Raw genomic sequence first — 14,019 nt, forward strand, 5'->3', positions numbered from 1 at the left:
GTCCAGAGGAGGGCCACGAAAATGATCAGAGGGATGGAACACCTCTCCTATGAAGAAAGGCTGAGAGAGTTGGGGTTGTTCAGCCTGGAGAAGAAAAGGCTCCGGGGAGATCTTATTGCATCCTTCCAGTACCTGAAGGGAGCCTACAAGAAAGCTGGAGAGGGACTTTTTAGCAGGGCCTGTTGCGATAGGACAAGGGGTAATGGCTTTAAACTGAAAGAAGGTAGATTTAGATAAGATATAAGGAAGAAATTCTTCACTATGAGGGTGGTGAGGTACTGGAACAGGTTGCCCAGAGAAATTGTGGATGCCCCATCCCTGGAAGTGTTCAAGGCCAGGTTGGATGGGGCTTTGAGCAACCTGGTCTAGTGGAAGGTGTCCCTGCCCGGGGGGGGGGTTGGAACTAGATGACCTTTAAGGGTCCCTTCCAACCCAAACCATTCTATGATTCTATGAAATACAGAAAAAGGAAATGTTTAAGAGTGATTTGAATGGGAAGAGATGGATCAGTGAAACACTGGATTAGTCCTCTCTTGAGGATAAGAAAACAGGCACAGAGTAGAGAACTACAGAAGACACTTGTAGAGCTCTACCCAGCATCTTTGATAAGGCAGAAAAGGGAAGGAATAGACATGAAAAGCAACAGGAGCAAGAGGATGTGGAAACTGAGTCTCATACAGGAAAGGTAGATACTGTGCCTCTTGGGCAAAGAGAACAAACAGAAATTAGGAAAAACCTAATGACTCACATTTCTCATAAAAGAGTTGCCCCTCTGCCTTTCTCTTCCCTCAGCTGCACAGTCTCACCCTTGGTGCTGACGCGTCTGATCAGAGAGGAGGAGTTGTCTTCTCCCCAAAAGAAAAGAACTTGCTTGTTCCTGATGGGTTATTTTTCTGTCAAATTAGCCACTTGAAGAGCAATGGAGAGAGGAATGGGACTGTATCTTTTCTGCATCAGTGAACCATTAAATTGGTTTAGCCAATTCACCACCCTAGATGCAGCCCTAATCTGCACACAAAAGCTCTTCAGCTTTGCTTAGGGGCTCCATGACGCAAACTCATTTTTGCTGGCAGGGAGCTGCTCAGGAGGTGGCTGCAGCCTCCCTCAGCTCTCTGATGGATCCATGCTTCAATGCAAGTACTACTTAACTTCAAAAGTCTCATTAAATCTCACTTTGTTCTTAGCCATTTTAGCAAGTAGAAATGTGTTTCCCATAAGGACTAAAATATGGGGAATTATTAGGAAAATTCACCCTGCTATGCTGCTAGCAACATGGGTTTCACTGTAAATTCCACAAATTCAAAAGCCTGTAGCCTCTTAATACTAGTTACCAAGTCTCATGTTGTCAGAAATCAACTTCACTTCAACATATTTTAAGCAGGAATGGCCAAATGGTATATCTCAGCTGTTAATATTTAAAATAATGCTGCCATCTAGTGGCTGGCTGCACTCATACATGTCTATGCAAATCATAAAGCTATGTCTCAAACATCGTGGCGACGCGAGGCGCTATTTGCATGGCGGCGGCAGGTCGGCGAGCAAGGGGTGGGGGAGGGGGAGAGCGAGAGCGGGACGTGCGGGACGTGGAGAGCGCGTCGGAGGACGCGCGGTTCCGGGTTCCGCCGGACCTTACCATGTATGGCCAGAGGTCACACAGGGTTTATCTGAGGAAGGGGCTTGCGACCACCCGAGAGACCCCTCGTGACCACCCCTCTCCCCCAACGCCTGCGCAAAAGATTGAGAACTTTCTAGAACAAGAACCATGTAAGTCCTGAAGGGGCGTAACTGGAGGCGGGGATTAGCTTATAAAAGACACGCCCTCCAGGGAACCACGCGTGCGCCCACCACCGGAGGATTGCCACGCCTGTCATCATGGGATCCAAGGGTGGTGATACTTTCTCTATCCTCCTCTCTTCTCCTTTCCTTTTCTCGCTTCTCTCTTCCTCTACTCTTCCACTATATATAAAGTTTGGGATAAATTGTGAGGGGTTGCCCGGCAAATAGCTCCATTGCCAAATCGCCTCAGTTCGTTCGTTGAGCTTGCCAGTTTGTTAAGCCTGTCCGTTTGTCGAATTCGCCAGTTAATAAAATTGCGAGTCAGACTGTTCCTCTGAGTCACTGTTGTGACTCTACCAGCCACGCGGCTCTGCCGAGCAGAAATCGGCCTTTGTCGGTACACAAACTGTCAGGGAATCAAAAAGATTCACCCATCTTGCAACCCACCGAGTGGGACGAGACATTAATTTGGTGTCAGAAGTGGGATTCCCAGACTTGATCAGTGAGAGGAACAGGGAGGGCATATCGACTGAGTCGAGAAGGGAGGATGTGAATCGGCCAAGTCCGAGTCCTCCGGCAGATGATCATGGCTTCTTGGGTTCAGCCTGATTTGGACTGCTCCCCTTTGTTAGAGCTGTTAAAAGCTGTAGCTTGGGGTGTTCTAGTAGCTGCACTTATGGCAGCGCAGAAGGAGAAGTGCATGTAAAACAGGCTGAGCGGGAGATGAGCGAATCGTTACAAGATTTGGTTCAAAGCTTGCAAGCAGAGCTGGAAGCTGAGCGGAAAAAACAGGTGCAAGCGGAAACAACAGCGAAGAGCTTGCAGAGTCAGCTGCGCGACGCTTTTGTCAGGGAGTGTGAGTTGCGGTCGGAGCGAGCGGGGGCATGGAGGGAGGATCTGGAGAGCGAGTGTGGGCACTCCAGCCTATCTAAGGAACACGAGCTAGTTGACAGAGGGGTAACTGGCCACTACCCTTGGGAGGAAATGGAACAGGCAAAGCGCCAACACAACAAGAGAACTGCTCCCCAACTTCGCCCACTTCTTAAAATGGAATTTCAATATGAAGGGGGTGCCGATACTGCGCCGGAAATCATAACGAAAGAAATAGCCTATAGTGCAACTGAATTGGCAGAATTACAAGAAAGATATAGTAGGCTCCCTAGAGAAACAGAGACGGAATATGTGTGGAGGGTCTCCCTCACGGGGGGGGGACACACGACAGAATTAAACTTTCCGAGGAGGAGGCGCAGGGATACTGGGGTCCAGGCGTGTTTCTAACCGTCCCCAACACTCAAGCACCCTGGTCCCTCACTCAAAGGGCGGCATACTGGGCTGGAGGGCTAGACCCCTTGGAACGGGGAGGTCCGGTGACCATCCCCACTCCGGGACTGGATCAAATTACCGAAAGCGTGCAGAAAGCCGCCTGCCTCCAGCTCATGCATGACAGGCGCTTAATACCCCATCAGTCCTCCCCGATGTTGCTAAAAGCTGACCCCAATCGAATGAAACCCCTGATAAAGAGCCTCCCTGACCCCCTGAAGCTATATGCCATACAAATCCAGGACCGTCTAAGGGCAGCGTTCCCAATTCAGGAGCGTTTAACAGAAATGCTAACACCAGGGAGAAACCAAACGCAGCCCGCTCCGGCGGAATTCCCCCTCACCTGGGGGGAGATTGCGCAGGAGCTGATCAATTATAGCTGCAACATGGGGATCTCCGGAGGGGAACAAAGGGGTAAAGCCGCAGTTAGGAGAACCGAATTAGACAATCGGCCTTTAAAAGGCCTACCCCCCGGAAGAACTCCTGATAATCCCTTCCTTTTAAAACTGGTCCGAAAAGGGACCAAGCTTTCTTTTGCAGGGGGAGAACCAGACCGTCGCCTGCTAAACATACCGATCTCGTCAGAGGAGCGCCGGACCTCGATGAGTACCGCCAATGTTGTAATAATAGTCCTAATGTGTATTTACGATTTCTCACGTGGACAGTGGTCCTCCTCTCCTCTGGGAAAGGAGGACACGGGGGGGAGTGGAAACCATATTCCTTTGAATCTTGTGTGGGCACTAATTCGTGGGTTTACTAGAATCTGGAGTAGAACCGACCAAGGGATAGGTGTTGCCCTTCCCCAGCCAACCGAACAAGGATTGAGATTTTTTTGTTGCATCGCCCAATATTATGTATAACTCGGAAATGAATCAAACTATAGAACAACCCTATGTCTTGTTCCCCCTTTTCCAGACAAGTTATACTGACTGGGAAGATAATTACCTCTTGACAAATAGCTATTCTGAAACTATTCACCGTACTGTGAGATCAAGAACTTTACTTGGGGGGCAGAATGGCATGTATTTTGTTTATTATAACAAGTCTGATTCACGTTTCTGGGAACGGTCCTCTTGCACTGCTGCTCACCCACCAATGAATTTTACCTATGGAACGAAATCGGTGCTCCAGAACAATCTGGCTGGCCCATATTCTGTACCTTGCTCCTATTTCCCATTTGACTCCTTCTATCACCCGTTAGAACAACCGGATTTTTATGAGGCCGATTATTCCCTAAATGTGAATCTCTCTTGGTGTCTACAACTTCCCAACAGCACGGGGCATGAACCTAGAGGCCTGACAAATTTACAGTGGATGTGGTCACAAATGAGACCCCTCCTGCAACCGCTAAGGTATGCCAGTCCCCCACAGCATAGCCGGTCTGACCTGTTTACATGCAGCAAAGTTCTTAACTGTAACACTGGTCCTGGGGACCCCCCCAAAACCTGGCTCTTGGAGAGAGTAAGGGTTCCGATAAGGAACATGTGTATTTGTTGGGGTTATCCTTCCCACGGATATAGAAATCAGGATACTCTGTGCAACAAGACTTAAAATGAAACAGAGGATTATGGTAGAGTCAAGTATTGCGGCATACCCTGTATACGCTACCCTTTGAAGAGCCTGCCGCTCACTGCAAAACCTGACATATATTTCATGGACTACAATGATACCCAGCCCCCTTGGGACTAGTTCGGGGATGTTCCAATGGGAAATTTTATTCCTACTTAACACTGAAACATCACGCTGGTCTGAAATGTGGATTAGTCATCCCATCCTTACGCCCATCTTGTGTTTTCAATTTCACCGCCCCCCCCCGGCAAGTGCGCCGGGAAGTGGCAGAAGCCCCAAAAACCCAACCCGAATGGGCGATCAGTGGAGTCCAAGTCCCCAATTACTATACGGATGGGCAAGCAGCGGCGCTAATGTTCGAAAACATTTTTAGCCCATACGTAACCCTAAAGCAACATCAGTTTGTTCTAGAAAATATTACCTGGCAAGTACACTTTCTAAGTAATTGGACCAGATACGCTTTAGGAGAACTCAATTTACAAGTCCAACAAGTGTCAAAAATGACGCTCCAGAATCCTTTAGCCTTAGACATAATATTGTTAAAAGAACAAGGGGTATGTGGCATCTTGAATTTAAGTGATGGAGGATGGCGTATAACTATTCACAACGCCAGTACTACTATAGAGGCGGCACGGACCAAAACGAAATAAATTGCCGATCAAACTGCCAAACTATTCCGAGCGCTCCAACCGAAAGACTGGTTCGATGGGCATGTACCCGGATCTTGGTTCGCCTCCCTCCTACAATCCTGGGGACTCATGGGGTGGGGGAAATGGTTAATGCAAATTGGAATAACCCTGTTGGTTGGATTTCTGTTCCTAATGACTGGCATAGCTATTGTTCGATGTATGATTACCTGTCTGCTTGCTTCTGCTTTCTCTCTCTTTTCTCCTGCTGTTCGCTATGGTCGTATCACCACCCTGGAAGACGAAATCAAGGACCCTCCGCCAACTCTCATTGAAAATGTATGATTTCACGAACTATGTCTTCTCGATCTTCTCTATGTGAAAATCGTCGCCCTGGACGAAGATTATGCAGACAATGTTTGAGCCACGGGGTGGTGTGAGAGACTGAAAGAGCTAATGTCTCAAACATTGTGGCGACGTGAGGCGCTATTTGCATGGCGGCAGCAGGTCGGCGAGCACGGGGTGGGGGAGAGCGGGATGTGGAGAGCGCGTCGGAGGATGCGCGGTTCCGGGTTCCGACAGACCTTACCATATATGGCCAGAGGTCACACAGGGTTTATCTGAGGAAGGGGCTTGTGACCACCCCCCTCCCCCAGCACCTGCGCAGAAGATTGAGAACTTTCTAGAACAAGAACCATGTAAGTCCTGAAGGGGCATACCTGGAGGCAGGGATTAGCGTTTCTCTATCCTCCTCTCTTCTCCTTTCCTTTTCTCGCTTCTCTTCCTCTACTCTTCCACTATATATAAAGTTTTGGATAAATTGTGACGGGTTGCCTGGAAAATAGCTCCATTGCCAAAGCGCCTCTGTTCGTTCATTGAGCTTGCCAGTTCGTTAAGCCTATCTTCTCTATCTTCTCTATGTGAAAATCGTCACCCTGGACGAAGATTATATAGACAATGTTTGAGCCACCGGGTGGTGTGAGAGTGGGACGAGACATGTCTGTCTGCATTCAGCATCATTTTTTACTCTTTGGAGGCAAGAGGTTCCATCTGGAAGTGTCACATCTCTCCCAGTCATGCACTATTCAAACAAAGAAAATGCATCCTAGTTCTGCAGAGATCATAAATTAAATAACAAAGGATGGGCAAAAAAAGGAGAAGAAGAAAATATTATTCTTCCCCTTTTGTAGATAGAAATTACTATGATATAAAAGAAATTAAAAGCTGATGGGGTCAAGACTTCAGCCAAATGGTGCTGAAGAAAACTAAAGAAGAGTCCAGACTTTCCCAGAATTATCAGGTGCTTGAAAATTGTCAGATTTGATGAGCTGGAGTGAGGCACATCAAATACTACCCCTACCCCAATTACTCCTCAGTGCCAGCTAACAGGCCCCCTCGCAGCATATGGCTGCTGGCTGGCTCTGCACTAGAGCATTGCTGCTCCTGGTTTGAGTGGGGAGGATACTTTCTGGACTGAAATGTCTTCAAGTGATGCGTATACTAAGAGAACACACCCTGAAGAAGCCAGGACCTTGAGAGACCCCAAAGATAGCCAAAGAGGAGCCTGAAACCCAGCCAGGGAAATGAAGATTAACAATGCTTTGTCCTGTCTTATCTGGACAGTGAGATTTCTGTTGAGACACCTATAAGCTACAAATCAAATAAAGCTTTACAAGGATGACCCTATTTATAAGGAAGTTCTGCAAAGACATTTGCGTGGATCTCATTTTGTCCCAGGACTGCAGCTCTGCTCACTTTAACTGCCAGAAAACTGGAAAAAATCTAAATAGATACATCTCCAACAAATTAACATCACTGCCCATACACCACTCCCACGCTACATTTGCCTCCTGATGTATTAAAAAGCATGAATAGACCCCTTACTTACGCAGTGCATTAAAATTTTCCAGCGTAACCTAAATGTGAGGCCCTTGAAGACGATACCGGTAAACTACATATATATTCACATGCTGACTAAACTGTAAGATGGTTCCTTCTCTTCAGAGTTATGCGAAGCCAATCTGAAATTTTCTCAAGATGTTGGTTGTTAGAAGAGCATTTAGCAATAGAAGGGCATAAGCTTATCCTGCATCTTACCTGGTACAGGAGTAAAACAGATAATCCAGAGACAAGCAAGTCAGCCTTCCTGCTGGAAATTGAGTTGTGCCATCTTCTAGTGACATGAAAATCATAGAATGCTTTGGATGGAAGGGACCTTTACAGGTCATCTAGTCCAACCCCCCTGCAATGAGCAGGGACATCTTCAACTAGATCAGGTTGCTCAGAGCCCCGTCCAACCTGACCTTGAATGATTCCAGGGATGGGGCATCTACCACCTCTCTGGGCAACCTGTTCCAGTGTTTCACCACCCTCATTGTAAAAAATCTCTTCCTAATATCTAGCCTGAATCTACCCTCTTTTAGTTTGAAACCATTACCCCTTGTCCTATTGCTACAGGCCCTGCTAAAAAGTCTGTCCCCATCTTTCTTATAAGCCCCCTTTAAGTACTGAAAGGCTGCAATAAGGTCTCCCCGCAGCCTTCTCTTCTCCAGGCTGAACAACCCCAACTCTCTCAGCCTGTCCTCATAGGAGAGGTGTTCCAGCCCTCTGATCACTTTTGTGGCCCTCCTCTGGACCCGGTCCAACAGGTCCATGTCTTTCCTGTGCTGAGGACTCCAGAGCTGGATGCAGTACTCCACGTGGGGTCTCACCAGAGCAGAGCAGAGGGGCAGAATCACCTCCCTCGACCTGCCGGGCATGCTTCTTTTGATGCAGCCCAGGATACAGTTGGCTTTCTGGGCTGTGAGCGCACATTGCTGGCTCACGTCCAGTTTTTCATCTACCAGTACCCCCAAGTCCTTCTCCACAGGGCTGCTTCTCAATCTCTTCATCCCCCAGCCTGTATTGATAATGGGAGTTGCCCTGACCCAGGTGCAGGACCTTGCACTTGGCCTTGTTGAACCTCATGAGGTTCACATGGGCCCACTTCTCAAGCTTGTCCAGGTCCCTCTGGATGGCATCCTGTCCCTCAGGCATGTTCAACTGCACCACTCAGCTTGGTGTCGTGTGGAAACTTGCTGAGGGTGCACTTGATCCCACTGTCTATGTCATTGATGAAGATATTAAACAGTACTGGTCCCAATACGGACCCCTGAGGGACACCACTTGTCACCGATCTCCATCTGGACATTGAGCTGTTGACCACTACTCTCTGGATGTGACCATCCATCCAATTCCTTATCCACTGAACAGTCCATCCGTCAAATCCATATCTCTCCAATTTAGAGAGAAGGATGGTGTGGGGGACCGTGTCAAAGGCCTTACAGAAGTCCAGATAGACGACATCCATAGCTCTTCCCTTGTCCACTGATGTAGTCACTCCCTCATAGAAGGCCACTAGGTTGGTCAGGCAGGACTTGCCCTTGGTGAAGCCATGCTGGCTGTCTCGAATCACCTCCCTGTCCTCCATGTGCCTTAGCATAGCTTCTAGGAGGATCTGTTCCATGATCTTCCCAGGCACAGAGGTGAGGCTGACAGGTCGGTAGTTCCCAGGGTCCTCCTTTCTACCCTTTTTAAAAATGGATGCAATGTCTCCCTTTTTCCAGTCTCTGGGGACTTCACCTGACTGCCATGACTTTTCAAATATTATGGAGAGTGGCTTGGCAGCTACATCAGCCAATTCCCTCAGGACTCTGGGATGCATCTCATCGGGTCCCATAGACTTATGTATGTTCAGGTTCCTCAGGTGGTCACAAACCTGATCTTCTCTTACAGTGGGAGGGACTTTGCTCCCCAGTCCCTGCCTTGAGGTCCATCCACTCAAGAGGTGTGGGAAGAGAGGGTGCCAGTGAAGACTAAGGCAAAAATGTTGTTGAGTACCTCAGCCTTCTCCTCATCCATTGTTACCAGTTTGCCAGTCGTGTTCATCAGGTGGGGTACGCTTCCTTTGACCTTCCTTTTCTGGCTGACATACCTATAGAAGCCCTTCGTATTATTCTTTGCGTCCCTTGCCAAGTTCAGCTCCAGCTATGCCTTGGCCTTCCTGACCCCATCCCTACACAACCGGGCAGCGTCCCTATACTCTTCCCAGGATACCTGTCCCTGCTTCCACTGCCTGTGCATTTCCTTCTTGCCCTTTAGTTTGACCAGCAGGTCTTGACTCAGCCATGCAGGTTTCTTGCCTTCCTTTCCTGATTTCTTACACCTGGGGATCGAGAGCTCTTGCACTCTAAGGAAAGCATCCTTAAAGATCTGCCAGCTCTGTTCTGCTCCCTTGTCCCTGAGGGCAGTTTCCCAGGGGGTCCCATTGACTAACCCCTTGAACAGCTGGAAGTTTGCTTTCCTAAAATTCAGGGTCCTGACTTTACTCTTTGCCTGACCCATATCCCTCAGGACTGCAAACTCCACCAGTGCATGATCACTGCAGCCCAGGCTGCCTCCAATCTTGATGTCACCGATTAGCTCACTTGTGTTGGTGACCAACAGGTACAGTATCACAGCCCCTCTGGTAGGGCTGTCTATCACCTGGCTTAAGAAGTTATCCTCGATGCACTCCAGGAGTCTCCTGGATTGCCTACAGCTCACTGTGCTACTTTTCCAGCAGATGTCAGGGTGGTTGAAGACCCCCAGCAGGACGAGAGCCTGTGAGCATGATGCCTCCTGTAGCTGGAGTAAGAAGGCTTCGTCAATAGGCTCCCCTTGATCGGGCGGCCTGTAGTAGACACCGACCACAAGGTTCCCTTTGTTGCCTCGGTCTCTGATTCTTACCCATAAGCTTTCAACCTGCTCATGACTATTCTTCAGAGACAGCTCTTCACAATCTATCCATTTCTTGATGTAGAGGGCAACCCCTCTGCCCCTCCACCCTCACCTGTCCCTTCTGAACAGCTTTTAGCCATCGATAGCCACACTCCAGTCATGGGATTCGTCCCACCAGGTTTCAGTAATGGCAACTAGGTCATAGCTTTCTAGCAGCACAGTGGCTTCCAACTCCTCCTGTTTGTTGCCCATGCTGTGGGCACTGGTGTAGAGGCACTTCAGCTGGGCTGTCAGCCATGTCACCTTTTTAGAGGAACACCCCTTAATTCCTTTGAGGTATTTCACCTGTGTTTCCCTGTGGGCTCCTATTACCTCAGGAGCCCCTGGCTCCTCTCTGTAGGACTTCAAGTGTGCTGCAGTGTACCCAGCACATCGCAGAGCAACTGGCTGAGGGCCCTCGCTAGCACTCTGTCCCTCTAACCTTGGCATGTCATCCCACAGCTTGTCACGGGCAGGCCTGATATTATCCCCCTCCCCCTTCAAGTCTAGTTTAAAGCTCTGTCAATGAGCCCCGCTAGCTTGTGAGCAAAGACCCTCTTCCCCCTTTGAGAAAGGTGAATCCTATCCGACGCCAGCAGGCCTGGTGCCATGTAGGCCATCTCATTATCAAAAAACCCAAAACTGTGGCGGTGACACCAGCTACGGAGCCACATATTAATAGGCTGGGTCTGTCTGTTTCTTCCAATGTCGCTGCCTACAACTGGAAGGATAGAGGAAAAAATAACCTGTGCCCCAGATCCCCTTACTAACCGTCCCAAGGCCCTGAAGTCTCTTTTGATTGCCCTTGGACTACATGTTGTGGCTTCATCACCACCCACATGGAAGAGCAATAATGGGTAATAGTCCAAGGGCCGTACCAGGCTAGGAAGTTTCCTAGTGATGTCCTTAACCCGGGCCCCAGGGAGGCAGCAGACTTCCCTAAGAGGAGGGTCTGTCCAGCATATTGGACCCTCGGTTCCCCTCAGAAGGGAGTCACCTACAACTATAACCCATCTTTTCTTCCTTGTGGAGGTGGTCTTGATACAGGGGGTAGGCCTTTCTGACCTTGGCAACACCTCTGGTGTAGTAGATGGACCATCATCCACATCATCCATTGACTGGCCTTCCACATCCAGAGCCTCATACCTGTTGTACAGAGGCACCTGGGAAGGCGAGGTAGGTAAGGAGGGGATTTGCCTGCCGCCCCAAGCATGGACTTGCCTCCATTTACTCCTTTCCTTTAAGCTACTGCCTTCTGCCTGGCGGGAGGAGGATACAGGATCCCCTTGATCTTGGGTTTTTTCTGGTGGCTGTTCCTGTTTCTTTCTCAGGGAGGACAGAGCATGGTTCCACCACTCTATCTCTTTCTCAGACTCCCTGATGCTCCTCAACCTTTCTACTTCCTCTCATAGCTCTGCCACCAGGCTGAGCAGATACTCCACTTGGTCACACCTCACACAGCTGTTCTCACTACTGCCATCTCTTACTAGTGAAAGGCTCTGGCACTCCCTGCAGCCTGAGACCTGGATGGCTGCATGTTTTTGTGGGAGCTCTGTCTGGGTTGCCACACCCATTCTGGCGAGTGCAGAGGACATAGCTTTCTGCCGGGTGGATACCATAGCTAAGCTCCTTCTGAGAGGGTGATGACCACCAATGGAACTCACCTCTTGAGCTGGTAGGGTGACGATGGCCCTTCCTGCATGCCCTTCTGCGCAAACTGCTGCGCCACGCCCTGGATGACACGCCATGCTCTATTTGTCTGCTCTGTTCGCAGTGCTCCTGATGGCTAGCGCTCCCTAGGCTGCTTTTTTATAGGTGTGGGGGTGGCTGCAGTTGCTCTGGCAACGCCCAGGCCTCCTCAGCGTCTCCGCAAGACCTGCTGGCTCCTGGCGGGTCTCTCCGCTGCCCTGGCATTTCCCTGCCTCAGGAAACCCCTTTGTGTTCCAAGACCTGCTGCTCTGCTATGGATTGGGCTGGCTCCGGAGCAGCTCACCTTGGCAACTTTCTTGTGTACTACACCCTCTAGGTTGCCCAGCACCTTGGAAGTGGGCTTCTCCATGCTTCCCATCATCTTGGATATGTCTGCTCACTTCCTTTAGCAGCAACCAAGGTTTCTGGCACCATAGAGTATTACTGATACCTCTCCTGAGCCATCACCCCAATATCCTTCCCATACTCCCACACTGTCCAAACCCAGGCCTTATCCTACAGCCATGGTTGCTGTAGGATTTTACTTAATTGCACACCCTTCCCACAGGGAATCAAGTGTCAAAATTTCACCTTCCACAAGTTCTGGCTACTCAGTCCACTCCCTCCAGTGCCTAACCATCCCCCAAACTAGCAATTTCAAATATTGCCCTTAACTTTACCTGTATTCTTCTGGAAACGCAGCTGTATGTATTTTCCAAAGGGGCTGCTGTTTTCATTCATCACAGTCTGGGCATTGCCAAAAGCTTCAAGCAATGGATTTACCTAAACCAAGTAAACAAGTAGAACAAGCACTCTTCAAATTAAGTTATCCAATCTAACTTACTTGGAAAAGTTTAACTTTAGCATTTACTATTCAGCTGGAATAGGAACCACTCCATGACTACTCAAGAGCACCTATTTTATCATATCCTGGATAAAGGTACTGAAAGAGGCAAATATAACAAAGACTAAGCAGCATGAGATTACTCAAAATAAGCACAATCAAATTGATTTGATCTCAGTAAGATCATTGACTCGTTTGTTAAAATATAATGTTGGTATAACAGATTTCCACAAAGCATCTGACATCATACCACTAGATAATTTGACTGCTATACTACAACAATAAACAAAGCAAACATGGCACTCATTAAACGTAAGCATGATAAATTAGCTACTGAAATCTGTAGACAGCATAAGGATCAGGACAGTGAATTATAAAGAAACTAACAAAACAATCAGACCAGCTTGATAAATTGGATGCAAATGAGGTCAAATGACAATTTTTCCATATTTGAGCAAAGAATGCCTGCCGACTGGAAGAATAATGACTTAGGGTACGTGCTGGGCAGCCTGCTGAACACAGCTTTACAGCATGACACTGTAATCTCAAAAGGGCTAATTTAGTCCTTGAATATATCCACAGGAACCAAATAAGATGACTATTATTTCTTTATTGTCACCTCTATGTTTTCCAAGGGCAGCTCGCCTGGACTGAGGTGAACTTTGTTTCCAATGGAGAAATTGCAGGCTGGCTACAAGCATTACCAGTCAAGTTGTTCAGGGTCCATTTGGCCAGGCACAATGTTGAGCAAACACAACTATCCTGCTTCCTGAACCCGCTCAGGTCAGAAGCAGCTTGGCAGTGTGGCCCAAGCCAGCTCTAAGCAGAGCCAGCAGGTATATCAATGCCATGTTCCCACAACGGAGCACAGGCATTCACCTCAGATCCACCATGGATGATACCACACTGAAATAATATGCCATTCCAGAGCCCAAAGCATGGCACAGTAAGATCTCTCTGGCTCTACAGGAAACCTGAAAACATAGACTTTAAAATTAAGTCGTCCAAGAACTCATTCTGCTTAATCTATTACATGGAAGATTAAGGTATGATTTGCTTAAAAAAACCCCACAACTCCTCGGGGAGCAATTCAAGTGGAAATACTTTAGAGCAAAGAGACAAATATGTTTCAAAATCAGCTAGCAAAGGTATATGAAAATAGCAAAGATGAAGTTAGCCAGTTAGCAGGTATGTGTCCAACAGTAAGTATAGCTAGCCAATTAAAGGTGACTGAAGGCTGTGTGGATTCTCCATCCCTGTGTATCATTAAATCAAGACTTAATTTTTCTAATAAAAGTCCTTGTTCTACCTCAAACAGGAAATGATTCGGAAAAACATCCCTAATCTCTTCTCACAGAGAACACGCTAAACAATCGGAATAGTTTTATATCATTTAAG

General features: G+C 48.2%; 1 protein-coding gene across 2 annotated transcripts in view; it reads right to left on the minus strand.

The window, feature by feature from the left end:
• The window catches only part of LOC140651270 (unconventional myosin-Ia-like), an 84,240-nt gene that overhangs the window by 65,749 nt on the left and 4,472 nt on the right, over nucleotides 1–14,019 (minus strand). For both annotated transcript variants that reach the window (XR_012042333.1, XR_012042334.1), the window contains one exon: nucleotides 12,458–12,560. The gene's annotated coding sequence lies outside the window, so the exon portion shown is untranslated. Of the gene's footprint in view, nucleotides 1–12,457; nucleotides 12,561–14,019 lie in introns of those variants that run through there.

Source organism: Ciconia boyciana, chromosome 4 (genome assembly GCF_034638445.1).
Source record: "Ciconia boyciana chromosome 4, ASM3463844v1, whole genome shotgun sequence".
Lineage (NCBI taxonomy): Eukaryota > Metazoa > Chordata > Aves > Ciconiiformes > Ciconiidae > Ciconia > Ciconia boyciana.